General features: G+C 51.9%; 1 protein-coding gene across 5 annotated transcripts in view; it reads right to left on the reverse strand.

Annotated features, from left to right (window-relative positions):
• TSPAN18 (tetraspanin 18) overlaps positions 1-24,204 on the reverse strand; it is a 177,315-nt gene extending 153,111 nt beyond the window's left edge. For 3 of the 5 annotated variants that reach the window (XM_068169956.1, XM_068169958.1, XM_068169957.1), the window contains exon 1: positions 24,102-24,204. The gene's annotated coding sequence lies outside the window, so the exon portion shown is untranslated. Of the gene's footprint in view, positions 1-5,121; positions 5,269-23,800; positions 23,817-24,101 lie in introns of those variants that run through there. The other 2 variants (XM_068169961.1, XM_068169960.1) reach the window with 2 other exon arrangements.
• Between the last annotated feature and the right edge of the window lie 1,338 nt (positions 24,205-25,542).

Raw genomic sequence — 25,542 nt, forward strand, 5'->3', positions numbered from 1 at the left:
AGGGGCATCCACAACCTCCCTGGGCAACCTGTGCCAGTGTCTCAGCACTCTCACTGTACAGAATTTCTTTCTCATGGTGAATGGGAAAGGTAAAGCTTATTCTGGTCTCTCCCTGCCAGCCAGTCCCTTTATCATGCTTCAGCTGGCATCCTCCTAGTTCCAACCCCAGGAGGTCCTTGCAGCAATACTTTCAATACCGCCTGCCTCTAGGTCAAAGGTGTTGGCGATCATCCTCTTCAGATGCCAAATGGAAATCACTGATGCTTTGAAGACATGAAAGAAACTGGCACCTAATACTTAACTCTAAATTATACCTTGCAAAAAACATAATAAACCCAGAGCACTGAAAGTTCACTGAAAGATACCTCCTCAGGAGCAAAGGAAACCCTGCAGCTCGGTGATAAGGGCTCTCCTGGGGGCTGAGCTTGCCTGGCCAGTGCTGATGAATGAGATAAGGACAGACACCACCACTGAATAGAAGAGAATAGAATTAACCAGGTTGGAAGAGACCTTTGAGATCATCAAGTCCAACCTATCACCCAACACCATCTGATCAACTAAACCATGGCACCACAGTATCACAGTATAACTTAGGTTGGAAAGGACCTCAAGGATCATCGAGTCCAACCTATCAACACAGACCCCATGACTAGACCATGGCACCAAGTGCCACGTCCAATCCCCTCTTGAACACCTCCAGGGATGGTGACTCCACCACCTCCCTGGGCAGCACATTCCAGTGGCCAATCTCTCTTTCTATGAAGAACTTCTTCCTCATCTCCAGCCTAAACCTCCCCTGGCACAGCTTGAGACTGTGGCCTCTTGTTCTGGTGCTGCTTGCCTGGGAGAAGAGACCTCTGAGATGTTTCAGAGACAAACTCAAGGAATGACCAGGTCTCCTGGGCTTAACACAGTCTCAGTTACTGATAGCAGCAGCATTTACCTGGCTTCAGAGGAGAACATTAACAGAATCTCTGTGGAGTCATAGGATCATTAAACTGCTGTGGTTGGAAGAGACTGACCACCAGCCCAGCCCCACCATGGCCATTGAACCATGTCCCAGAGTGCCATGGCCACACGTTTCTTGAGCACCTCCAGGGATGGTGACTCCATCATCTCCCTGGGCAGCCTGTTCCAGGGCCTGACCACTCTTGAGGAAAGAAACTTTTCCTCATATCCAACCCAAATCTGGCACAATTTCAGGCCATTTCCTCTCATTGTATCACCTGAGGCTAGGGAGAAGAGACCAACCTCCACCTCACTCCAGCCTCCTTTCAGGGAGTTGTAGAGAGCAATGAGGTCTCTCCTCTTTCACCTTCTGCCCATTTTGACTGCATCAATCCTAACCAAAGCCACCAAGCAAGGCAGGCTGCTTTCTCCTCCCTGAGACACCCCTGGGTGCCTCCTTGAGGAAGCCATTCGCTTTGGAGCTGTGATAAAGGCTCAGGCTGTAAAACCCAACCTTCCCAAGGCACAAACATGGAGCTGCTGGGTGTTAAACGGGCTCCAAAGCACAACCTTGCTCCTGGGATTGTAATAGTGTTACAAAAATCCAGCCTTGAGCTTGGTGAGAGCTCAAGGCCCTCAGCTTGTGTGGGATCAGGGTTGGGGTGTGCAATTTGCTGGCTCTGCAGAGATGCTGAGTTCCTTCCATGGCAGCTGAAATCTGGGGGGGGGAGGGGGTGGTGTGCTCAGCATTTTGGAAGGGAAGCAGCACCTGCCTGTGCTGTGAGCTACCATGCACAGAAACCAGGATCTCCAGGGGGGGTTGCAGGATCAAAGATGATGTCCCTGTAGTTGTTTCTGAAATAAAGCCCAGGCACTTTACACTTCTCCTCTTCAACTTCAGGGCTCTGCTTTTCTCCAGCCTGGCAACAGCTTTCTATTAAGGTATTAAGGGGAAGAAACCCAGTTGGTTGCCTCAAGCTGAGGAGGAAATGCTAGACTTGAAGGATTATCTCAGTGCTGTGAATTTTAAAGGCTTTTTGCAATACATGTGTGGAAAGCTATCAAAATGCTAATGGTTCTGCTCTCTTTTTTTAACCCTTTCAACTTATGGAGCTCCTGGAAGGGAGGGTAAGAGTGATGTTGCTCATCTGCAAAAGGACCAGCCCAGCCAGAAATTGTGCTTCAAGCAGCTTTTCATCTGCCAGCCACAACTTCGAATCATAGAATATGTTGGTTTGGATGGGACCTTTAAAGGTGATCGAGTCCAGCTTCTCCCAGTGATAAGGAAGAATGAGGCAGCCCTTGGCTCAATTCTGTATGCTCAGGTGTGCTGTAGGTCAGGTACTCCCTGCAACCTACACAGAATCAACACAGAATCAACCAGGTTGCAAAAAAGCCTTTGAGATCATCGAGTCTAACCTACCACCCAACACCATCTAATCAACTAAACCATGGCACTGATACTAACACCCTACAGGAAAGGCTAACACAGGGATGAGGACCTCCTTCCTCACTCCAGAAAAAAAAGCCACCAGTGAAGTGGGGACTAGGTTGCTGTGACTGGATGACCCCCAGGGATCAGTGCTGGGCCCCATCCTGTTCAATATCTTTATTGATGATCTGGAGGAGGGGATTGAGTCCATCAGCAGTAAATTTGCAGCTGACAGCAAGCTGGGGGCAGGAGTTGATCTGTTAGAGGGTGGGAGAGCTCTGCAGAGGGACCTTGCTAGGCTGGACAGATGGGCAGAGTCCAAAGGCATGAATTGAACACATCCAAGTGCCAGGTTCCACACATTGGCCACAACAACCCCAGGCAGTGCTACAGGCTGGGGTCAGAGTGGCTGAGAGCACCCAGGCAGAAAGGGACCTGGGGGTACTGGTTGATAGTAGGATGAACATGAGCCAGCAATGTGCCCAGGTGGCCAAGCAGGACAATGGCATCCTGGCCTGCATCAGGAACAGTGTGGCCAGCAGGAGCAGGGAAGCCATTGTGCCCAGTCTCCAGTACTGGCTAGGCCACACCTTGAGTCCTGTGTCCAGTTCTGGGCCCCTCAATTTAAGAAGGACATTGAGACACTTGAATGTGTCCAGAGAAGGGCAACAAAGCTGGGGCGGGGTCTGGAGCACAGCCCTGTGAGGAGAGGCTGAGGGAGCTGGGGTTGCTTAGCCTGGAGAAGAGGAGGCTCAGGGCAGACCTTCTTGCTCTCTCCAACTCTCTGCAGGGAGGTTGTATCCAGGTGGGGATTGGTCTCTTCTCCCAGGCAATCAGCACCAGAACAAGAGGACACAGTCTCAAGCTGTGCCAGGGGAGGTTTAGGCTGGAGGTGAGGAGAAAGTTCTTCCCAGCAAGAGAGATTGGCCATTGGGATGTGCTGCCCAGGGAGGTGGTGGAGTCCCCATCCCTGGAGGTGTTTAGGAAGAGCCTGGCTGAGGCACTTGGTGCCATGGTTTAGTTGATTAGATGGTGTTGGGTGATAGGTTGGACTCAATCTCTGAGGTCTTTTCCAACCTTACTGATTCTGTGATTCTGTGCCTCCTGCAGCCCCTTCCTGCAGTGACACAAAGGGCACCCAGCCCGCTGGGGGCTCTGCAGCCAGATCCCTGCCAACGCCCAATTGCTTCACCCTGACACTGTTTTCATCACCCACCAGCTGATCCCTGATTTATGCCTAGGGGGATACACTCAAATCAAATGCTACCAGCAGTGAGAATCCTCTTTTCAACACATTTACACTTGGTGGAAGGGTGAGAAAATTACTTTCTCATCCGTTTCAAACAACAGCATCTGTTTCATCACCTCCTGGCTAAACAATGGTGTGTCTGGACAAATCCTTGCCTCCCCAGGCAGAATTCCACACAAGGGGAAAAGCTCAGGGACAGCAGCACAGGAAAGGGGAAGGAAGTGACAAATCTTGGCCCTGCAGAGTCACCCACAAGGCTGTGGGACAGCCAGATGCAGGCAACTCTTACATTTAATCCTGTCCCAGTTTAAAATGAAATCAATGTTTGCTCCCACTCCAGAACTGCTGCACTTCACAAAGCATCAAAGATGACAGCTGAGGATTGCAGCTCCCTGCTTAAGGACAGCCTGCAGGTGTAATCTTGCAGGATGTCAAGGGAAACAGATCCATCACATGGCTACTTCTGGATTCCTCCAGCCCAGTCCTGGACTGCAACAGGGAAGCCCACTGGGATATAGCTCCAGCCACAAAGAGGATTTTGCAAGGTCTCAGGCAACAGCTGGGGCAGGGTGTGGTTTATGGCAAAGCACCAGAACAAGAGGACACAGTCTCAAGCTGTGCCAGAGGAGGTTTAGGCTGGAGGTTAGGAAGAAATTCTTCAAAGAGAGATTGCCCATTGGAATGTGCTGCCCAGGGAGGTGGTGGAGTCACCATCCCTGGAGGTGTTTAGGAGGAGACTTGATAGGGTGCTTGGTGCCATGGTTTAGTTGATTAGGTGGTGTTGGGTGATAGGTTGGACTCGATGATCTCAGAGGTCTCTTCCAATCTGGTTCCCTTCCCTTCCCTTCCCTTCCCTTCCCTTCCCTTCCCTTCCCTTCCCTTCCCTTCCCTTCCCTTCCCTTCCCTTCCCTTCCCTTCCCTTCCCTTCCCTTCCCTTCCCTTCCCTTCCCTTCCCTTCCCTTCCCTTCCCTTCCGCTGCACCAGGGGAGGTTTAGGCTGGAGGTGTGGAGAAAGTTCTTCCCGGAGAGAGTAACTGGCCACTGGAATGTGCTGCCCAGGGAGGTGGTGGAGTCACCATCCCTGGAGGTGTTCAAAAAAGGATTGGACATGGCTCTTGGAGCCATGGTTTAGTTGTCAGGAGGTGTTGGGTGACAGGTTGGACTTGATGATCTCTGAGTTCTTTTCCAACCGGACTGATTCTATGGTTCTAAACCCTCCACAGCCCTATCCTAGTGCAGAGTGTCCTCACTTCAGCAGGACCAACTTGCAGTGCAGCTGCAGCCATCCAAGTTCTCAGCTTACTAGAACTATTTTCACACCAGCCTGATATTTACACCCCCCCCCCCCCCCCCCTTCTCCCTCTCCAATTCAGCAGGAGGAAAGAGTGAAATCTTGGATCAATTATCTTGTTTTTCTCAATAATTTAAATACACTTAACAAATGTGCAGCATATGGGACATGGAATGGATGCAAAAAGAATCTGGTCACTCACCAGTGAGAAGGTACACAGCAGCTTCTGTGGGCAAGCAGCCTAGGCCTGGAACAAGGTCTGCTCTAATACCCAAATTCCAGCTACCAGTAACAGCAGAGCCTTAGCGTCTGGAGCAGAGCAGCAGCTTACCCTCATCCTCCTGGGGACCTTAGAAATCAGCCTCTTAGGAGATCCTTTTGATGACTGCAAGCAGAAGAAGCAAGAAGCAGCAATCTGCTATGTTTCAATTGAAGACAGAAGGACTTAGACTTGATTAATTCAAATATTTCCTTTTCTTAGATCAACTTCTTGGGAAAGCATATGAAGAGATCATTGCCATCTAATATTTGACTAAGTATTTCCTGTTCCTCATCAACACCCCCCCCAATAAAAGCAACTTTTAGGGTGATTTCATTTGTTCTTTCAAAGACTCTGTACCTAAGGTCTGTACCTCTGCAGACACACTGGAGCTCACCTCACATTCAGGAGAGCTTTCACAGAGTATAGCTGGTTGGAAGAGGCCTCAGAGATCATCCAGTCCAGCCCTCATCCCAGCATTGCAGGGTCAACACTAAACCTGAAGGGAGGTTGTAGCCAGGTGGAGGTTGGTCTCTTCTCCCAGGCAACCAGCACCAGAACAAGAGGACACAGTCTCAAGCTGTGCCAGGGGAGGTTTAGGCTGGAGGTGAGGAGAAAGTTCTTCCCAGAGAGAGTAATTTGCCATTGGGATGTGCTGCCCAGGGAGGTGGTGGAGTTCCCATCCCTGGAGGTGTTTAGGAAGAGCCTGGCTGAGGCACTTGGTGCCATGGTTTAGTTGATTATGTGGTGTTGGGTGATAGGTTGGACTTGATGATCTCAAAGGTCTTTTCCAACCTGGTTAATTCTATTCTATTCTTGTCCCAGCACTGCAGGGTCAGCACTAAACCATGTCCCTAAGTGGCAGGTCCACACACTGCTTGAACACCCCCAGGGATGGTGACTCCAGCTCTGCCCTGGGCAGACCATTCCAATGTTTGAGAACCCTTCCAGTGCAGACATATTTTCTGATATCCAGCCTTGACCCTCTCCTGGCACACCTTGAAACCATCTTCTCTGGTCCTCTCACTTAACACCAAGGAGAAGAGGCTGCCCCCTCCTGGCTCACTTCAGGGAGCTGCAGAGAGCGATGAGGTCTCCCCTCAGCCTCCTCTTCTCCAGACTGAAGCACCCCAGCTCCCTCAGATGCTCCTCGCAGGCCAGGTGCTCCAGGCTCATTGTCCTTCCCCAGACACACTCCAGCCCCTCACTGTCCCCCTTGTAGTGACAGGCCCTGAACCGAACACAACATTCGAGGTGTGGCCTCACTGGTGCTGGGTACAGGTGACACTTTGACACTACATGACACTCCCAGAGCTGACTGTGTGCTTGACCCTTCTGACCTGCACCCATGGGAGCTGCATGGAGCTCCTGGTTGTGCTTTCCACCAGCTCAGACCTGCTGCTGCCTCCTGCTTCTGCCTGCTGCAGACGCACCTCATGCCTCCAACTGCAACTTGGAGGAGCAGGGGGGGTGATACCCAAAAGGCAAGCTCAGACTCCTCATCTACCACAAGAGGAACAAAAAGCCATCTTAAAACAGGTTAGCAGGGGCCATCTGAGGATGCACTTGGCCTCACAGAAACTGGAAACTCCCATTACTTAAACCTCAAGCACACAGCAAAGGCCTGGAATGTTTTGCCTTGCAGAGGAGCATTTTGTCTTTGCCTCTGCAAGGGTGAAGCTCCAATCCCCAGATACTTTTTTTTGTTTCCTCTCTCTCTCTTTCTAACTTAAAAGCATAGAGGGGAACCCAAAATGCAGAGTAAAAGGCACAACTGGAGTGTGCCCCTTAAGTCTGCAATCCCACCACCTACAACAGAAGTCGTCCCTGGCAGGTGGTCTGGGCAGCCAAGCAGGGTTCGGGCTGCCGAGCTGCCCTGGAGTAACCAGATCCAGGGGCTTTGACGGGGCAGAGCACCTGCAGAGAACAACAGCACACACCTAGCTTATCTAAGATCCCCTCCTGCTCTCCTCCTTCATGGAATCATAGGAGAGGACCCTTGAGATCATCAGGTCCAAGCATGAACCCTAATCTACCAAGTTTAGCACTAAACCATATTGCTAAGTGCCACGTCTGAACAACCTTGAAACACCTCCAGGGATGATGACTCAACCACCTCCCTGGGCAGCCTGTTCCAATGCTTGACTAATCTCTCAGTGAGAAAAATCTTCTTATTTCCTCACTCTTCAAGAAGAACTAAGAGAGGATGAACCACAGGATCACAGTATGCTAGGGGCTGGAATGGACCTCCAGAGATCCTTAGGTCCAACCCTCCTGCCAGAGCAGGATCACCTAGGGCAGGCCACACAGGAAGACAGCCAGGCTGGCTTTGAAAGTCTCCTGAGAAGGAGACTCCACAACCTCTCTGGGCAGCCTGCTCCAGGGCTCTGTTACCCTCACAGTAAAGAAGTGTCTCCTTGTGTTGAGGTTAAACCTCCTGGGTTTCAGCTTGTACCCAGTGTTCCTTCTCCCATCACTGGACACCACCAAACAGAGCCTGGCCCCTTCATCCTGACACACCACCCCTCTGATATTTATAGACATTGATAAGATCCCCTCTCAGCCTTCTCTTCTCCAGGCTAAACAGCCCCAGGGCTCTCAGTCTTTCTTTACAGGACAGATGTCCAAGTCCCTCAATCATCCTCATAGGTCTTCACTGGAATCTGTCCAGCAGATCCCTGTCTCTTGAACTGGGAAGCCAAAACTGGACGCAGTATGCCAGGTGTGGTCTCACCAGGGTAGAGTAGAGGGAGATGAGAGCCTCCCTAGCCCTGCTGGAGACACTTTTACTAATGCACCCCAGGATACTATTTGCCCACTGGGCCAGAAGGCCACATTGCTAACCCACAGATAGGGCTCCAACGCCTTGGTCTCATCTCCCAGGTAACCTGAGGTCTGTACCTCTGCAGGCACACTGGAGCTCATCCCACATTCAGGAGAGCTTTCACAAAGTATAACTGGTTGGAAGAGACCTCAGAGATCATCCAGTCCAAGCCCTGTCCTAGCACTGCAGGGTCAGCACTAAATCTGAAGGGAGGTTGTAGCCAGGTGGGGGTTGGTCTCTTCTCCCAGGCAACCAGCACCAGAACAAGAGGACACAGTCTCCAGTTGTGCCAGGGGAGGTTTAGGCTGGGTGTTAGGAAGAAGTTCTTCCCAGAAAGAGAGATTGGCCATGGGAATGTGCTGCCCAGGGAGGTGGTGGAGTCACCATCTCTGGAAGTGTTTAGGAGGAGCCTGGATGAGGCACTTGGTACCAAGGTTTAATTGATCAGATGGTGTTGGGTGATAGGTTGGACTTGATGATCTCTGAGGTCTCTTCCAACCTGGTTAATTCTATTCTATTCTATTCTATTCTATTCTATTCTATTCTATTCTATTCTATTCTATTCTCTTTAGAGTTGCTTTCCAGCAGAACCACTTTCCTCTTCATACAATGGAGAGAAGAAATTGGAAGAAGGCAGTGTATGACTGACCCCACGTGTTGCCCTGCTTTTCCTGAGCTCACTGCATTAAAGCCAGCAGCAGGGGAGTGTTTCATCCTGTTCCAAGCAGCTCCTCTCTTGCCCTAAGCATTATTTTTCCTACCCTGCCCAACAACAATGGCCCAGGCATGAACATACCAGCAGTGCTCAGCTCTATTTTCCTTGGCTGCTGAAGGTGCTTTTCTAATAATAGACCTCAGAGAAAGCAGAGGTTCAGGAGCTGTGTAGCCTCCTGAAGCCCTGACCCTGCCAAAAGACACCAGCAGTGCTTCAGGGCCAGTGGCTCTCCTCCTGTCACTGCCTGATTGTTTTCCCAAGGACTCCAGGGATGTTTCACTCCACTCCATGAAGAGCACATCCAGGAAGACACAAGAAACCTGCAGAACCAGCAAGGACAGACAGGAAGGCCACTGGGGGAGACACAAGGACACCTGGATGGGAACTTTTTCCTCATCCCACCACATGCTTTTGAGAATTAATTCTTTTACATCGGGGAGAAGGTTTGGAATTCACCTTGGAATTCATGCAGTGCTACAGGCTGGAGTCAGAGTGGCTGAGAGCAGCCAGGCAGAAAGAGACCTGGGGGTACTGGTTGACAGCAGCTGAACATGAGCCAGCAGTGTGCCCAGGTAGCCAAGAAGGCCAAGGGCATCCTGGCCTGCATCAGGAGCAGTGTGGCCAGCAGGAGCAGGGAGGTCATTCTGCCCCTGTACACTGCACTGGTTAGGCCACACCTTGAGTCCTGTGTCCAGTTCTGGGTTCCTCAGTTTAGGAAAGATGTTGAGCTGCTGGAAGGTGTCCAGAGAAGGGCAAGAAAGCTGGGGAGGGGTCTGGAGCACAGCCCTGTGAGGAGAGGCTGAGGGAGCTGGGGTTGCTTAGCCTGGAGAAGAGGAGGCTCAGGGCAGACCTTCTTGCTCTCTCCAACTCCCTGAAGGGAGGTTGTAGCCAGGTGGGGGTTGGTCTCTTCTCCCAGGCAAGCAGCACCAGAACAAGAGGACACAGTGTCAAGCTGTGCCAGGGGAAGTTTAGGCTGGATGTTAGGAAGAAGTTCTTCCCAGCAAGAGAGATTGGCCCTTGGGATGTGCTGCCCAGGGAGGTGGTGGAGTCCCCATCCCTGGAGGTGTTTAGGAAGAGCCTGGCTGAGGCACTTGGTGCCATGGTTTAGTTGATCAGACGGTGTTGGGTAAGAGGTTGGACTTAATGATCTTGAAGATCTTTTCCAACCTGGTTAATTCTATTCTATTCTATCTTATTCTATTCTACTCATCATGCAAAAGTCCTATGTGCTCTAGAACAGCAGTCCTGTGGTTTGTACATTCATCTCTGCAATGAACAGCTGCCCAGGGAGATGATGGAGCCCCCATCCCTGGAGGTGTTCAAGAAATGTGTGGCCATGGCACTTTGGGACATGGCTTAATGGCCATGGTGGTGTTGGGTTGACAGTTGGACTCAGTGATCTTAGAGGTCCTTTCCAACCAAAACAATTCTATGATTCATTTAGGAAACCTGCTTTGAGGACCTTGCTTTGGATTTGGGACAGCATAGGTGGAAAGCCAACCACTTGGCTCCTAATCAGCATCCCTGTTTTGACTAAGAAATTCTATCTGAAGCACAAGAAATTCACCCAAGGAGGAGTGAGTGGAGCCCAGCCCCTTCCCACGAAGCAGCATTGGTTTCATGAAATCAGCATTTTCTGGAGGCAAATTGTTTCCTTCCATAACTGCCAGCCAGTCCCAGCCTCGAGCAGCAACCAGTGTGGTTTCTGCCTGGAAGCAATCCAGCCAGCAGAGGGTCTGCTTAGGAAGAGCTTGCCTCCCTTAAGCAGGGTCAAGCCAACACTGTGCAGAAGAGACAAATAAGGCCACTTGGAATTTGCTCCCACACCTCAGAGAACGTCTCAGGTTGGAAGGGACCTCAGACATCATCTACTCCAACCTCCCTGCCATGGACAGTGACACCTCTCAACTAGACCTGGTTGCCCAAGGCTTTATCCAGCCTAGCCTTGAACACCTCCAAGAAGGGGGCATCCACAGCCACTGTGGGCAATCTGTTCCAGAGTCTCACCACCCTCATACTGAAGACTTCTTCCTCACCTCCAGTCTAACCCTGCTCTCCCTCAGCTTCAAACAATCCCCCCTTGTCCTGTCTCTAAGACACCCTTATGAAAAGTCCCTCTCCAGTAAGTTCCTTTCAGGTACTGGACGGTGGCTCTGAGGTCCCCCTGAAGCCTTCTCTTCTCCAGACTGCACAGCCCCAGCTCCCTCAGCCTGGCCTCACAGCAGAGCTGCTCCAGCCCTTGGATCATCTTTGTGGCCTCCTCTGGACTTGCTCTAACAGCTCTGTGTCCTTCTTAAGATGGGGACACCAGAAGTGGACACAGTATTTGAGGTGGGGTCTCAGCAGAGCAGAGTCAAAGTGCAGAATCCCCTCTCTTGCCCTGCTGGTCACAGTCCATGCTACCTAGGACACAGTTTGCCTTTCGGGTTGCATGAAGGCACTGCTGGATCACGGTGAGCTTCTCAACAACCAGCACCCCCAAGTCTTTTTCTGCACAGCTACTCTCAGCCCAGGATGATCAGGCTCAGAATCTTCCTGAAGCAGTAGCCGGTCCTGTTAAGCAGAGGAGAGGAGGGGTGGTGAGAAAACCTCAGGCACTCCACTCCTGTTTACTTTCTCCTTTCCTTAGCCTGTGTGATTCGAGGCAGGAAAGACCTTGCTGATGTCCAGAGGAGCTCATGCATGTGTGGTAAAAGCTTTGGAGCCTGGCCTCTAGGTGATGTGGACAGATTTAGATGCTGGGCCACCAATGTCTCCTGTCGCCCTAGGGGGGAGAAAGAAACCCATCTGCAGAGGGGGCGACAGGAAAACACAGTAACATCACAGATGTACCTCACAGCTTGCCCTGCTGATTTAAAAGACACTTCCAACGAATTGGCTTGCAATCATCTCCAAAAGAACAGCCTTCTTAAACGATGCTCTGCAGGAAGAATGCTTCCCCCCCCCCCCCCCCCCAGCACAGGATTTTCCATGCAATACAGGATTACCCTCTCGAGGTCACTGACACCCCGTGGAAGCCCGTGTAAGATGGGCTAGTTAGCTAAGCAGCTCTATTCCCACACTAAAAGAAAACCCTCCCCAAGCAAATCCACATTAGTTCCTTTCTTGCCAAGGATATTTCAACTGAAACAACATCTTTGTGCCTTTGAGGAGCTCTGCTCCTGCTGCCATGTGCTCACCTGGAGCTGTAATCCTACACTTGCCACCAGCCTGGCCACCGCTGCTGAAGTTGTTACAGCTACTATCTGCAGATTGCAGCAACTTCTAATAGGGGATGAACAGCAGGGGAAGGGGAGCTTGAGCAGCACAGAACCTGCTGGTTCAAAGAGCCCTGCTATTAATACTTATTATTTTTAAGCACTCATTGAGTGCTGTAGAAGATAAAAGACTGAACTGAGAGCAAGAGCCCAGGAGCCAAGACACGGCAAGGGGAGGGCGCAAAGAATGAGCGTCTGGGGGAGGAGGAGGAGGAGAACCAAAGAAGGAGCAGGAAGAGCAAGGGGAGAAACCACACCTTTTATCAACAAGATGTTGCTAATAGTAAGAAGGATGAAGAGAATTGAAGAATTCCTCAGTGTCTAATCAGAACTGTTCCCACAGGGGACCTCCTGAGCATTATTCCAAGGCATTGGCACATCTTTAATTCTTTGATCATGAGAGGCAAGTGTGTGGAGGAAGGGGGTGTGTGGGGGGGTGGGGGGGTGGAATGACTGGCAAAACAACAAAAGGAAAAGCAATTGCATCACCCTGTGGTCTGAGGGCACAATCCAGCCCTGGGCAGCTGCTTTGCAAAGCTCTGACTAAATCCAGTTCGACCTTGTGTAAAAAGGATGGAAGAAGTCAGGGCTGTCACTCAGCTCCTCCTTCACAGGCATGTTCATAGAATGACAGATTGGTTTAGTTGGAAAAGGCCCTCTAAGGCAATTGAGCCCAACCATCAACCCAACACCACCACCGCCCAAAGTGTCACATCCAGGCATTTAAAATCATAGAATCAATCAGGTTGGAAAAGACCTCAGAGATCATCAAGTCCAACTTGTCACCCAACACCTCATGACTAACTAAACCATGGCTCCAAGTGCCACATCCAATCCCCTCTTGAACACCTCCAGGGATGGGGACTCCACCACCTCCCTGGGCAGCACATCCCAATGGCCAATCTCTCTTGCTGGGAAGAACTTTCTCCTCACCTCCAGCCTAAACCTCCCCTGGCACAGCTTGAGACTGTGTCCTCTTGTTCTGGTGCTGCTTGCCTGGGAGAAGAGACCAATCCCCACCTGGATACAACCTCCCTGCAGGGAGTTGGAGAGAGCAAGAAGGTCTCCCCTGAGCCTCCTCTTCTCCAGGCTAAGCAACCCCAGCTCCCTCAGCCTCTCCTCACAGGGCTGTGCTCCAGACCCCTCCCCAGCTTTGTTGCCCTTCTCTGGACACCTTCCAGCTGCTCAACATCTTTCCTAAACTGAGGGGCCCAGAACTGGACACAGGACTCCAGGTGTGGCCTAAGCAGTGCTGAGCACAGGGCAGAAGGACTTCCCTGCTCCTGCTGGCCACACTGTTCCTGATGCAGGCCAGGATGCCCTTGGCCTTCTTGGCTACCTGGGCACACTGCAGGCTCATGTTCAGCTGCTATCAACCAGTATCCCCAGGTCCCTTTCTGCCTGGCTGCTCTCCAACCACTCTGACCCCAGCCTGTAGCTCTGCATGGGGTTGTCATGGCCAAAGTGCAGCACCTGGCACTCTTGGACTTGCTAAGTGACTTGTCAAATTTCTTGAACACACCTCCAGGGACAGCGACTCCACCACCTCCCTGGGCAGCCTGCTCCAACTCCTCACTGCTCTCTCAGCAAAGAAGTTTGTCCTAGTATCCAACCTAGTCCCTCTCCCTTGCTCCAGGATTCCCTGTTGGTCTTTCTCTTCCCTAAAAGAGATGCTTACAGCCTTTTTTAGAGCTTCACACTTGCAAGCCTCAAGCCATGATGCTTCACAGCTCCAACACACTGGGCTGCGATGAGCTAAGGAGAACGCTCATCATCCGCCACATGCTGAGGGAGCCGTCTTCATTTTCACAGCTGGTGAAACAGATGCTTGGAAAAGCAGCGAGACTCTCCCCCAGCCAGAGAGGCTCCACAGCAGGCCCGTGTTAGTGATGCTGGCACTTGCACCTCTCAGCTCAATCTGAGCAGCCAAATCAGTGACAGGACCAGGGAAAGGGAGTCCAAACCCCCTCCCTCCCTCCCGATGCCCTCCGCTCCCCAAGGCTGGCACAGAGCTTCCAAGCTGTACCCAAAGCACATCATGCCACAGAAAAACTGCAAGAAATCTGCTACCAGCTGAAGCCTGGAGCGACCAGCAGCAGCATTAACAAAGACAATTCATGTTTTTAAACTGCTCAGATTCCTCTCCTCCAAAGCCCTCCCCGCTGCAGCATCAAAACATCAATGCACAAAACACAAAGCATGAAACCTTCTGCTCCTTTTAGCACAGTGGGGAAGAAAACCAAAACAAACCAAAACCAAACCCCAGAACAACAACAACAACAAAAAAAACAAGCCCCATGGGATCAAAATAAAAACCCCTCTGAATCCAGCCAGCCTTTAGGAAGCTTTATTCTTTCTTAGCCTCATCAGACTCTCACTCCCAACGGACGGCTCCCTGGGCGTTTAAATGAGGAGAATTTCAATTGGCAAAGCATCCCTGCAAGCTGAAATCCTTTTCACTTTGGAAGGCCTCTGTTCAAGACTCTGAACCCAGGGAGTCACTCATCACATCAGCAAAGTATTGCATCATCAGCCCTCAGGCTGCCAAAGCGAAACCTTGTAGGTCAGAGAGATCCATTGGTGCTTCAGAGGTCTGCCAGTGCTTCCAGCATTGTGCCTCGAGCATTGCCAGGACTGCCTCCCAGCTCTTCCTGTATCTTATTCTGGTAAGATACAGCTTGGTGCAACTGTAGAAGGTCCCAGTGCTTCAGCCACATCAGAAGCAAAAGCTTTGTGGATCAACACAAAATAAGCATCTAATTCTAAGTAGCTCTGAGAATGCCCTCTGACATCATAGAATCATAGATCTGCTTCAATTGGAAAAGTCCTCTAAGATCATCCAGTCCAACCATCAGCCTAACACCACCATGGCCATCAAACCAGCCCCCAAAGTGCCATGGCCACACATTTCTTGAACATTTCCAGGGACAGTGACTCCACCACCCCCCTGGACAGCCTGCTCCAATGCCCAACCACTCTAACAGGACCAAAGGGCAGTTAGCAGTTCCAAAATGCATCAGATCCAAAGCCCACCCCTCTTACATCCTGAGACTTTCAATCCTTTATTCTCACTTACCTCTCACCTGTGTCCATTGTGGACCCACTACATGATTACCTTTGTTAAGACTCACCCATTATGACAGCAGACTGACCTAAAAGAGCATTCTCTTTCCAGATGACTACAGAAGCAAGTACACTAACACCAGTGACTCCCATTCCAAAAGCCACCAGATTCCCACACCGCTTTCTCACTCCCCCTGGCAGCAGGGTTTGAGCAGTCCATCTGAAAAGCCACCCACAACTCCCAGAGACTTCCATGAGAAACAGCCTCTCAGAGGGTCTAAGAAACCCTCCCATCAGCCCTCTCTGGACAAGAAGAACTGGTTCCCTGCACTCCCCAAGGAAATGAGATGTGCTCTCAAGTGAGCCAAGAACAAATCCTGTCTCTGAGTTCCCAGCAGAGCGTGTTCCAGCTCAGTGCCCTGTGAGGTTCACGTCTCAAGATGAGGGCACACTGCCAGTCAGCTATTTAGACCATTCTTCCTGAAGAAGTGTAGGCACCATCGTTTAGCGCAATCTCTGCTACTCCAAAACTCCCTCCTCGCAGCCTGAGCCTCTCCTAAGGAGTAAATATAGTAACTGTTTCCATAATAACGTTAAAAATACCCCAACAGATGAAACAGGGCCATAAATACGTATGTCTAGCAACATGACCAAAATCACCCTTCTCCAAACTGGGCACTGGGCCATGAAAAAGAAGCTGCTAGCATTACAATTTCAGTGCTGAGCCTTTGGAGGAGCCCAGAGCTGCTGAAACAGTCGCTGCTGCTGCTGCTGCTGTAATCCTGCACGACGTATCCCAGCCCAGCCGCAGCCAGGGCCTCCGAGCTCCCCAGCCCCTGCCAGCCTGAGCCACCAACCCATAGCCAACAAGTCACCATATGGCCCCACATCCCATTCCCCTCCTCTGTCTTGTTTGGCTTTGCAGGCATCTGAGATGGCATAAAATGTATTTAAAGCTGTTTGTGAGGCAAGTGAGAAGGCTGCAAGAATCCAAGAGCTATTATTATCATCTCTGCTACACCACACCACTCCTCCCATTGGCAGCTTGGTTCAGTTCCACTTCCCCAGGATCAACAACCACTGTGAGATTTCTGTCTTGACACCAACACCACAGGCATCAAGAGTAAAGAGCTTACTGGTTATACAGCTTCCAGGAGATTAACTGAAGCAGATGATCTCAGGAAAGTCCCTCTCTGACACAGCTACACACCCACTAAATGAGGGAGGCAGAGGGGAAGGAACAGAGAGGAGCTAAACACCATTATCAACAGCTGACCTGAGTAAACTCAGACCTAAGCCCTAACTCACAAAATCCTGCAGCCTCTTTCATCAGGACAGAACCAAGTCATCCCAAACACATGGCTGAGATTCAGCTCCAGCAGCTTGTTCTATCAGAAGCATCCTCTCTTTCTTCCTGAAGGGATAAAGTGGTCTAAAAACTTCAGTGTGAACTTCATTTGGGTTCAAGAATTGACTCTCCCCCAGTGACCTTCAAATGTATTTCTCAAGGAGTGGCAAACTTCCATTTTAGCCCAGGTTTTATATAGCAAAAGGAACATCTTGATGGCCAAAAAGAAAACAATACCAAAAAGCTGCAGACCACAAGAACTCTCAGAGACTTACTCCAGGCATTGTTGGAATCCTTGCTGGAGGGCCTACAGATCACAGGCTCAGAGGATGTTAGGGGTTGGAAGGGACCTCCAAAGATCATTGAGTCCAACCCCCTGCCAGAGCAGGACCAGAGAATCCAGCTCAGCTCACACAGGAATGCATCCAGACAGGGCTGGAAAGGCTCCAGAGAAGGAGACTCCACAACCTCTCTGGGCAGCCTGCTTCAGGGCTCTGTGACCCTCACGGGCAAGAAGTTCTTCCTCATGCTGAGCTGGAACCTCCTGTGCTGCAGTTTATATCCACTGCCCCTTGTCCTATCCCAGGGTGCAGCTGAGCAGAGCCTGTCCCTGTCCCCTCCCTCCTGACCCCCAGCCCTCAGCTATTTATAGACATTGATCAGATCCCTCTCAGTCTTCTCCCCTCCAGACTGAACAGCCCCAGGACTCTCAGCCTCTCCTCCCCAGGCAGTGCTGCAATCCCTTCAGCAGCCTTGTAGCCCTCCCTTGGACTCTCTCCAGCAGATCCCTGTCCCTGCTGACCTGGGGAGCCCAGAACTGGACAAAACATTCCAGGTGTGGCCTCAAATGCAGAACAAGGCTCACACCACAAAATTGTGATGTTCAAACCTCCACTTCCATCACTCTGAGGACAATGATATGACACTGGCTTGGGGTTTCTTGGACACTGCCTTGGGTTTCTTGTAACTGCACTTTGAGAGGGTAAACCAACACCACATGAACTGCTGCTAGCCCACCACACATCACAGTATCACAGTACCACAGTTCACTAGAGGTTGAAAGGGACCTCCAGAGATCATCCAGTCCAACCCCCCTGCCAGAACAGGATCACCCAGGGGAGTCCACATAGGGGTTGCATCCAGGTGGGTTTTGAATGTGTCCAGAGAAGGAGACTCCACAACCTCTCTGGGCAGTCTGCTCCAGGGCTCTGTCACCCTCCCTGTAAAGAAGTTTCTCCTCATGTTGAGGTGAAATCTTCCCTGTTCAAGCTTGAATCCATGAAGCATTCACGGTGAGGCCCGTGGCCATCCAAAGCTTTCTGTCCCAAGACACCTGCAGGGGCAAATCAGACCCAGAACAATCACACATACAGAGCCCCACCGGGATATTGAGCCTCTCTGCCTCCAGCTCTGAGGAAGCACAATGGAGGACACAGCTCCACTGCCCTGGATGAGCACATGCTGCTGCTCATCAACTTCTGGAAAATGGAAAGCCTTCAAGCCCAAGAACAGAAGGTGGCAGAGGTGCAGAAGCAAATCCCATTTGGGCTCAATTTGCAAGAGTAAACTGTGGGTATTGTTTGCTGCTTCAAATCTTATCTGTGTGGAAACAAACAAAAAACATGCTGACAAACAGGTTTAGCAGCTGGTGAGGTTCACAAAGAAAGATCAGTGCACTGCTTTCCTCCAGCCTCCTCTTCCAGGCTCAGACAATTTACACACTAAATTAGCCCAGACAGACCTCTACCAATGCAGATAAACAGCAAAGCAGCTGCTCAGTGCTCCGAGGCAAGAGGCTGAGTGGGTGGAAGGTAGAGGGAAAGAAAAAAGTCCCATCTACTATTTGCTGGGCACTGAATTCACCCAAAGCCTCTGAAACTGCAGCATAGGATAACTCAGGTCGCCACGTGGGAAACTCAAGACTGCAAGAGCAGTGAAAAGAAAACAGGGGAGGTTGGTGTAGAGGAAGGAATGGGCACAAGAGGAATGCTGCACCAGGCAGTCATGAGCAGCGGCAGGCCCGAGAGCACTGAGGCTGTCACATCAATTACAGACGAGATAGCAGCCACCACCGGCAAGCAGAGCTCAGGACATCTGGAACACATCCTCATATGAAATATAATTAAAGTCCAGCAGCCTGCCCAGAGCTGAGAAGTGGTGGGAAGGGAGGGAAGAGGCAACACTAAATATCTCAGGAAGTTTTGAGAGGGAGTAAGTAAGCATCATGAGAAAGAATGGAGCTATCTGGGCTGGCTGCTCTGTACAAGCTTTTTCTTCACTTGCTACCTCAGATCAGGATGAACAATCACTTGCAAGGTAAAACAGTATTAAACAAGAAGGGCTAAGAAATAGCTGAAGAGAGAATGAGTCATTTCAGTCCTCAAGCAGCTCACTCCTGTGCATCCTGGAGGAGAGAGACACAGGCTTTGCCCTTTCATGCAAATACTTGGCTTGGGTTTGAGCCACTACTTTAAAGTGAGCACTGAAGATCACCACTTCCCAAAGCCAGTTACTTTCCAACCCTCACACTTCTCAAACAGCAAGCAAGATGGATCCAAGAATCTCTCCCTCGCATTTCATTGATAAGTTACACAAACAAATCACACCAATGTTAGTCAGAAGCTCTTGAAAAAGCCCAGATAGGGATCATCTTGCAGCAACATCCCCAAGCAAGGACTCCTTCAGCAGCCTCACAAGATTACAGATGCCACAAGGAGCACAGATACTCATCTGGTTTAATTATAGCTCCCAAACAGACCTCAGACCTGCTACCACCTCACTGGGGTCATTACACATTGGCCACAACAACCCTAGGCAGAGCTACAGGCTGGGGTCAGAGTGGTTGAGAGCAGCCAGGCAGAAAGGGACCTGGGGGTACTGGTTGATAGCAGCTGAACATGAGCCAGCAGTGTGCCCGGGTGGCTAAGAAGGCCAAGGGCATCCTGGCCTGCATCAGGAACAGTGTGGCCAGCAGGAGCAGGGAAGTCATTGTGCCCTGTGCTCAGCACTGGTTAGGCCACACCTTGAGTCCTATGTCCAGTTCTGGGCTCCTCAGTTTAAGGAGGACATTGAGACTCTTGAACGCATCCAGAGAAGGGCAAGAAAGCTGGGGAGGGGTCTGGAGCACAGCCCTGTGAGGAGAGGCTGAGGGAGCTGGGGTTGCTTAGCCTGGAGAACAGGAGGCTCAGGGGAGACCTTCTTGCTCTCTCCAACTCCCTGAAGGGAGGTTGTAGCCAGGTGGGGGTTGTTCTCTTCTCCTAGGCAAGCAGCCCCAGAACAAGAGGACACAGTCTCAAGCTGTGCCAGGGGAGGAGGCTTAGGCTGGATGTTAGGAAGAAGTTCTTCATAGAAAGAGAGATTGGCCACTGGAATGTGCTGCCCAGGGAGGTGGTGGAGTCACCATCACTGGAGGTGTTTAGAAAGAACCTGGCTGAGGCACTTGGTGCCATGGTTTAGTTGATCAGATGGTGTTGGGTGATAGGTTGGACTCGATGATCTTTGAGGTCTCTTCCAACCTGGTTAATTCAATTCTATTCTGTTCTATTCTCATGCAATGACTCCTCTTCAAGATGTCCAAGAGCTATGCACTACCCTCACTGAACTCTCAGAACAGATCTTGGACCACCATCTGCCTGTTTAGCTACCTTAAACCTCAGTTCTGTAGCACCTGAGCTTCTCTTTCAAAGTCCTCCCTCGCCTGAGAGCCACGGCCCCCTATATTCAGCAGCTTCTGTTGCTGGAGCAGTTGGGTCTGTTTTCCTGCAGCCTTGGTGAGAACAGACAGGACTCCAGATAATTCAATAAAAACACAGGAACTGCATTATTTATGTTAAAGGAAAATGTGTTTTCTAGGAAGAAAGTCCTTTATTTGGGCAAATCTGTAAGCTGTTTATCAGCTTAAATTCATTATCTGCCCATATGGTCTTAGCACTGTGGCTTAAAAGAGAAAAGAAACAAAAAAACATGGGCATGCACTAGCTGATGAAATGTCAGCTGCCCCTATGCCAGAAACCAGGATCTTCACGTTGGCATCAGATTAGGATCCCTGCCACGAGGAAAAGGCTACCATAAGGCTAGTCACAATATTTTAATTACAACAGGATCTTGCAGAAGGCAACAAGGGAGGCAGGGACAGAGCAGGAAAGCCCATTCACAAAACCCCCCAAAACTAATAACCCCTCCAAACCAACAGCAAACCAAAGCAACCTCAAAGCCACTGAATTCACTTTTTGCCTCCTCTGCTCCCATTTCTTTTTTGCTCGGGGAGGTGGGGTGGGAAGAGAGCAGCCTCACTGAAAGAGGGGGAAAAGGCCAGAGAATGAGATGTGAGAGCCAATAACCACACATCAAAGCGTGAGATGGCTCTGCTTCAACTGCCTACAGTGCTCAACCTGGGATAGATTAAGGCGAGATAAAAGGTGCCAGGAGGGAAAATCCTATCCCTAGAGCAGCGCAGCCCCTGAATCTCGCTGCTTGGCACCGGTGCGGAGGGAACGCTGAGAGCCCAGCCGGCTCCGCAAGCGCACGGGATGGACTTGCTTCTCAAACGCTCCCAGCCTTGCCCACCACCAGACCCCTGCTGGAGAGGTGGCCGGGAGCCTGTGCTGCTCGCTGTGCGGCGGCTGCAGCCCAGCGGGAGCTGGGTTTATTGATTTGGTGAATCACAGCTAGCTACAGGTCACCCGACCAAAGGTTTAGCGCAGGACATTAAACCTGGCAGTCTGAGCTGTCAGCTTGGATACCCTCGAGGAGGAGGAGACAAATGGAAGCCACAGTAACAGATGTTTCTCAGGTTTTACAGACTGCAATATTACAGACAGACCTCGGCATGGTGGGGGGTTGGAAGGGATCTCTGGATCTCACCCAGTCCAACCCCCCTTGATAAAGCAGGGGCACCCACGGCAGCTTGCCCAGGGTCACAATGGCCAGGTGGGGTTGGAACCTCTCCAGAGAAGGAGACTCCACAACCTCTCCGGGCAGCCTGCTCCAGAACTCCAGCACCCTCAGGGCAATGAAGTTTCTCCTGTTCAGATGGAAACCTCCTAGGTTCCAGCTTTAGCTCGCTGCCCCTTGTGCTGTCACTGGGCACCACTGCAAAGAGTCTAACCCCATCCTCTTGTCCCTCCATACTTTAGCTCTTGCTGAGCATTGCTCAGATCCCCTCTGGGGCTGCTCTTCCCCAGGCTCAGCAGCCCCAGGGCTCTCAGCTTTTCCTCTTCAGAAAGACGCTCCAGCCCCCTCAGACTCTCTCCAGTATTCCCCTGTCTCTCTTGAACTGGGGAGCCCAAAATTGACCCCAGGACTCTGGCTGTGGCCTCACTGGAGCAGAGGGGAAGAAAAACTTCCCTTGAGCTGCTGGTTGCACTTTTCTTCATGCACCCCAGGAGACTGCTGGCCGTCTTGGCCACCAGCACACCTGGACACAGAGCCGCTTTCTGCCTGTTAAACCCAGACCTGCAATGCTGCGTGCAGGAAGGTTATTTGAATTAAACAACACACAGGCAACTTGGCAAAGGACTTGAGGACAGCTCAGCATTTTCACAGGCACACAACCATTCCCGCTTCCCTCTCACCCAGCCCCACCCTGGGAAGCATAATACATGCTGGAGCAGCCAAACAAATGAGATCACGCCAGGATGCAGTAATGTGTGGCCATCAGCTGGGGCAAGGATGTGAAACATTCAGACCCCACTCGGGTGGAAAACAAACACCCTCAGCCTCCTCCACGTTTCCACTGCGGGGAAATTAAGTTGCTGGGACCTGAGCTAAGTTTTGAGCGAGCCTGGAAATGGAAGGCTGGTGTTCTTCCCAGGGTGTTCTCACACCTCAGGGGCAATAAAGGGATTTTCCCACTGCTGGCAAAGGAAATCTGAGATATTTACCCCACTGCAGTGTGTGTCCCCACTCCAGCCCCCGCCCCCCCCCCCAGCTCCGCTCCCCTCTGGGATGCGGATTGATGGTCCCCCTCCGTCCATCCCCCACGCAAGGAATAGCAACCCACCCCTTCACCTGCACCTCTCACCAGCTTAAACACACAGCTGGGGTAATCCAAGCAATATGTGGCAGAGGTCTCCTCTGCAGAAAGGGTGAGAGAAGCAGTGGAAATTTCATCTTGATTTTGCTGGCAGTCTGCAGCATCTCAGAGAAGTTAAAGCTCTTCCTTTCCTCCTCTCACCCCACTACGCTCAAGTTCAGGTATTTTAGCCAATGCCAACAAAAGCTGTACCTCAGCCACCACAAACAGAGGAACATGAAGTGCCTTCCAGGGAGGATCAAACGTTTGGGCCATTTTAACATACTACACAAATACTTGAGTGAAAGCAGAGGATGAAGCAGTGCATCTGTACATGAAGCTTCACGTTGAACTGGAAAGATTCAGTGCCACCAAATGATGAAAAAAAACCCACCCTAAACTTCTCCTTTTCCTCCTCCTCCGTTTCTCCCAGGGACATCTCTATCATTTCCTCCCTGTGTACGTCTGAGACAGAACAAATGCTGCCCCTTTCCAAGAGCACTAAACAGCACGCCGTGCGTTTTACTCGTGGAATACAAACACTTTGCATGCATCATCCTGCTGAATTAAAGCAACTCTTTAATAACTCTGCACTCTTCTTCCCCACTGGTGAAGATCCAGGACGAGCCTGCGCTGACAAATTGTCTACACCCAGCCAGGCACGGAGCCATCTCCAGCACGCTGCTGCCCAAGCAGCTTGGGTAGCCACTGACTCTTCAGTGAAATACGTGCCTGGAGTCTATTAATTGTTGCTCAAATTCCCGCTTAATTATAGAAATCCAAGCAGCAATCAGGCTGAGCTTCTGAATTACTGAGAGAAGAGCTTGAGCAAAAAAAAGAAATAGCAGAGACGAGCATCATCCGACCACACAGAAACCCACCCGGGTGCGACGCATCCCAAAACGCTGCCAGCTCGCTCCCTGCAGCCTGCAAATGACTAAAGTTGTGGTAGAACTTCATGCACACAGCTGAACACCTTCTAAACCCACATAGCTCGGGGTGGGGACACAGACACACACCTCCCCAAGCGTTAAATCTCTGGGAGAAAGGCGGGGAGCTGAGCCAGGGCGGTGGGATCATACTTTATGAGACCAGCAAAAGTGTGAAGGAGAACAATCCTTCCCTACCCGACTGGACTCAAGTCAGACACACGGTTAACTCTTCCACCTCCTTCACCCAGACTTTCGGGGAGGGTGGCACATCCCAAACAAGCTCCAAAGGCAAGGGCAGAGTGCTTTGGGCACAGCCACCCACCCTCCCCTCCTCTCGCTTGCAGTCAGGTCTCCCGGAGCGGCAGAAAGGGGGGCAATAAAACGCGGAAACACCGAGAGCAGAGCGAAGGGGTGCAACAGAACACGGGAACACCGAGAACAGGCTCCGAGACATGCTCCGGGGTACCAACCACGAGAGACTGCCGGGGCCCCGCTGCTACCGGTGGGGCCAGTCAGGCAGGCTGGGGTTGCCGGGCAGCCTCCTCGCTGGCTCCCATTGCGGACGAGTCGGGGGCAAAACTTGCACACCCCCTCCCCCGCACAGCCGCGCTGCTCCTGTACCCAGCCGTCCACCCGCCCGCCGGGGACCCACGGCGGCAGCGCCGGACTGCGAGCCCTCTCCCGTGGGTGCCCGCAAGCTGGTCCTCCCCTGGGGCAAGGCTGTCCGAGACCGAGCAGCGGCGCAGGGAGAAGCGGCCCGCGGCCCGTTACCTGCGGGGAGGCTGCGGCGGAGGCTCCGCTGGCGGCTCCCTGAGGCCGGGCGGCGAGACCGGGCGGGCGGGCGGACGACTCCCGGCAGCGCTGGGCTCCCACTGCCGTGCCCGGCAGCGGCGGAGAGCCGGAGCCGCCCGCGCAGCCGGCTCCTCCTCCCGGCCGTGCCCCCTTCCCCGCCCCCGCGGCGCCCGGCCCCGGCCCTCCGCCCCAAACTTCCCCTCGCGGGGCACTCGTACCGGCTGGTCCCCGCCGCTCCGTCCTGTGCGGGGGCGCAGGGACAGCCCCGGGAGCCCCCTTAGCCGGCTGGGCGAGATGCTGAGGCCGCCGAGTTCACAGAAGGCACCGGAGGATGGAGAACTCTGTGTGACCCTCCCCATATCTGTAACACCTTTCTGGTGCATGCGACCAGGAAGGGAAGAGGTCACTCGTTGCCCAGTAACTTAGGGAGAACTGGCCCAAACGTCCCCAGTAACACCCTTCTGGTGGATCCTGGGGTTCAAGAGAGACCAGAAAGGGGAGAGGTTGCTTGTTGACCAATATCTTTAGTAAGAGCAGCCAGAATGTGTCAGAAGATGTCCAAGAAGCTTCAAACAATGACACTGTGGGGTTGGAAAGCCTTTCCAAAACACATACACACCAAGCGAAGAGCCTGGGTGTGTGAGATGGGCAGAGCTGCCCCTTCCTGAGCCTGGGTCCCTGGGGACATAGAGCTCATGCAGTGGTGCCCTGTGTGTGCCAGTAACATCTGAGCCACCAAAAACCACTCCAGTTAAGTCTGACAACCACACAACTCACAGAAGTAGAGAACTGTGCAGAAGATGTCATTTCTTCTCACAGAATCCCAGCATGGTGGGGGTTGGACATGACCTTTGCAGATCATCTAGTCCAACATCCCTGATAAAGCAGGGTACCCACAGCAGCTTGCCCAGGATCACAATGGCCAGGGAGGTTTGGAATGTCCCCAGACAAGGAGACTCCACAACCGGTCTGGGCACCCTGCTCCAGGCCTCCAGCAGCCTCACAGCAATTAAGTTTCTCCTCCTGTTCAGATGGGACCCCCTGGGTTCCAGTTTGTGCTTGTTGCCCCTTGTCCTATGGCTGGGCACCACTGACCCCATCTTCTTGTCCCTTGCCCCTTAGCTCTTGGTGAGCATTGTTCAGATCCCCTCTGGGGCTGCTCTTCTCCAGGCTCAACAGCCCCAGGGCTCTCAGCCTTTGCTCCTCCCAGAGCTGCTCCAGGCCCCTCAGCAGCTTTGTAGCCTCTGCTGGGCTCTCCCGAATTGTTCCCTGTCTCTCTTGAACTGGACCCAATACTCCAGATATGGCCTGACGAGGGCAGGGTGGAGCGGGAGGAGAAGCTCACTCACCCTGATGGTCACAATCATCTTTATGCAGCCCAGGAAACCATTTGCCTTCTTGGCCACAAGGGCACACGATG

Source organism: Melanerpes formicivorus, unplaced genomic scaffold (assembly GCF_026170545.1).
Source record: "Melanerpes formicivorus ecotype bairdi unplaced genomic scaffold, bMelFor1.0.p_v2 SCAF_251, whole genome shotgun sequence".
Classification (NCBI taxonomy): Eukaryota; Metazoa; Chordata; class Aves; order Piciformes; family Picidae; genus Melanerpes; species Melanerpes formicivorus.